This window comes from Chiloscyllium punctatum, unplaced genomic scaffold (genome assembly GCF_047496795.1).
Source record: "Chiloscyllium punctatum isolate Juve2018m unplaced genomic scaffold, sChiPun1.3 scaffold_1140, whole genome shotgun sequence".
Taxonomy (NCBI): Eukaryota; Metazoa; Chordata; class Chondrichthyes; order Orectolobiformes; family Hemiscylliidae; genus Chiloscyllium; species Chiloscyllium punctatum.
The window spans coordinates 5,001-7,500 of NW_027310874.1; the positions used below are offsets into that span (position 1 = coordinate 5,001).

Below are 2,500 nucleotides of genomic sequence, written 5' to 3' on the forward strand. Positions count from 1 at the left end.
GGACCGGAGACCCTCCCCCGTCCACGGCGGGAGGCGAAACTCGGAAGTGCCGGCTGCTTACTCGAGCGGAAGGGTCAGCCTGATTCCTGCCTTGCCGGAGGCCCGGTCGCGGGGGTGACGACCCGCCGCCCGGGACGTGCGAGGCACCAGCAGACAGAGACTGCCCGACGGTCAGAGAGAGGGAGAGAGGAGTGCCGAGGCTCAAGTGGCGAACGGTCGCGCAGGCACGCCACGCACATCGATCGCCAGCCGCGGAACGGCACGGCCTTCAGTGGGGCCGGCGGGCGACGCCGCTCCTGAACCCAGCGGCCCCGAGCCGGACGAGTTGAGGAAGGCACGCCGACGGTGACAGGGTACGGAAGACACAGCGGTGGCCTTCTGGCGACTTGGCCCCCGACAGCCCGACGTTCCGCCGTCCTCCCGATGGCCAGGAGGACCGTGCGGGGGTCGGCCGACGGCGTGGTAGGTGTGCCTGCACGGTGACGGAGCACACACCACGCCCGCCAACCCCTCCGTACCTCCCGAGACCGGTGGCAGGACGGAGCGGAAAACGTGCGGACTGAACGGGAGAGCCAAGAGCCAGCGATCCACGCGCGTGCGACCGTCCAAGTCACAGCGTTCGACGAAAACCTCCTCCCTCGGCCAGGCACTCGGCGCCAGCAGGGGAGACAGGATCAGACGCCCCGCCGGCCACTTAAGGCCGAGGACGAACCACGAGACGGGCGGCTGCAGCAGCGGGCGGCCTGCAGCTCCCAGCACTCTCAATCGATCAACCATCGAGTCGGGTCAGCGTGTCAAACCGGCGAGCTCCACGGTCAGGCCGGCGGCGCACCAGCACCGGACCTCCGCGGCTCCCTTCACTCTTTCCACTGCCAGCCAACCGAGAGACGGACCCAATGCGGACGTGCAGAGCTTAGGCAGACCCCCCACTGGAGGCTCAACACTTCGTGGCAGCTCCGTGTCCCAGAGACCAGGAGGGTTGGCACACACACACAGTGTGAACCACCGACAGCCATTCTGGGACCGGTGACAGCCGTGCTGGCCCCACTGCCACGACACAGACGGACGCCAGGCCGCGCTCCCCGGCGGGGGGATGGCGTCGAGCCTGACGAACGGAATGTGCAGGGTGGGGGGGAAAGGCCAAGCGCTCCGACGCCGGAGGGCTCCGGAGTCTGAACTTAGGGGGACAAAGAGGACGGGTCCTCTGCGACACCCCAGCCGCGCTCTCGCCAGCCAAGGCGAGTGCGATTGATTGCCAAACGACCCTCAGACAGGCGTGGCCCCGGGAAGAACCCGGGGCCGCAAAGTGCGTTCAAAGTGTCGATGATCAATGTGTCCTGCAATTCACATTAATTCTCGCAGCTAGCTGCGTTCGTCATCGACGCACGAGCCGAGTGATCCACCGTCAAGAGTTGTCTGAGTTTGTTTTAGGTCTCTCCCTCGCCAGAGGAAAGCGACCCGGACCGCACATACGCTCCCCACCTTGAGCTACAGCCACCTGCACGCCGGCGTGCGGGCGGAGCAGGGTGGCGTGAAGCGATGGGGAGCACCATCCTGGTGCGGCCCGCAGAAACATACGTCTATTGGGGGGAGGAGGACAGGGCGCCCAAGAGGCGATGCGTGCCCCAACGCACCGCAGCGACGGAGGCAGGATCACCGCCACCATGTCGCCCGCCTAGTATCACGAGGCGTGCAGCAGCTTTGCCCTAGGAAAAGCAGAGGCGGGAACGGGCACCGGCCATCGGTTCGGCAGCGTCACTGACGCGTGCACGTGGCGGCGTGTCGGCGAGCGGACTTCCTGCGAGGAGGCGGGGGCGGCACTCGCCCGAGCAGACGCCCGCCCGGCCCAGCCACCGCCGAGGTGGACTGGGAGTCGCGGCAACGGCTCGTCATACTCGTTCCCACACTCACAGCGCAGCTTGCCCGCAAGCCACCGACCACCGATCGACGCCAGGCGCCCCGACCGAGAGCGGGATCGCTCGTTCGCCCTGCTGGCAGTTCGCTGGGGATCACTACTGCACGGAGCTCGGAGACCGACGGGCGGCAACTCGAGAGTCTTTAAACCACCACCCCCATCCCGCAAGTGCAAAGAGGCTGTATACGCACAGACGGGTGAGGGGAATAGGTACCCCGTCGGGTTTGAAGGGAGCGTGACTAGATAGCAACGATGTAAACCCAGCCGATTTGGGAGCGAAAGACCGGCGCCTGCATCACCGGCTTCGTTTCCCGTGGCTGGAGAGTACACCGAAACCCTCCGTCTGTCGCGAGCTCCCGACGACGCGGTGCCGCCAAGCAGCAGGGCCGGACCTGGTGTGGCTCCCCTCGTCGATCACAGACCGGTCGGCACTACTGACGAGACGGTGGAACGGGCTTCGCCCCTTGTGACGAAGGGTGATGCGAACCCGCCCGCCCGCGTGCGTTCGGGGTGGACTCGGCAAACGGAGATTTGAAATCGGAAAGTGTCCTCCTGCCCCGCGCAGGTAGGCGCCCAACAGTTGTG

The 2,500-nt window shown here is 66.6% G+C and overlaps 1 non-coding gene across 1 annotated transcript; it reads right to left on the reverse strand.

Moving 5' to 3' along the window:
* Window positions 1–1,260: 1,260 nt before the first annotated feature.
* Window positions 1,261–1,414, reverse strand: LOC140474704 (5.8S ribosomal RNA). The gene has a single exon (XR_011959343.1). It is a non-coding gene; the product is annotated as a 5.8S ribosomal RNA (ribosomal RNA).
* Between the last annotated feature and the right edge of the window lie 1,086 nt (window positions 1,415–2,500).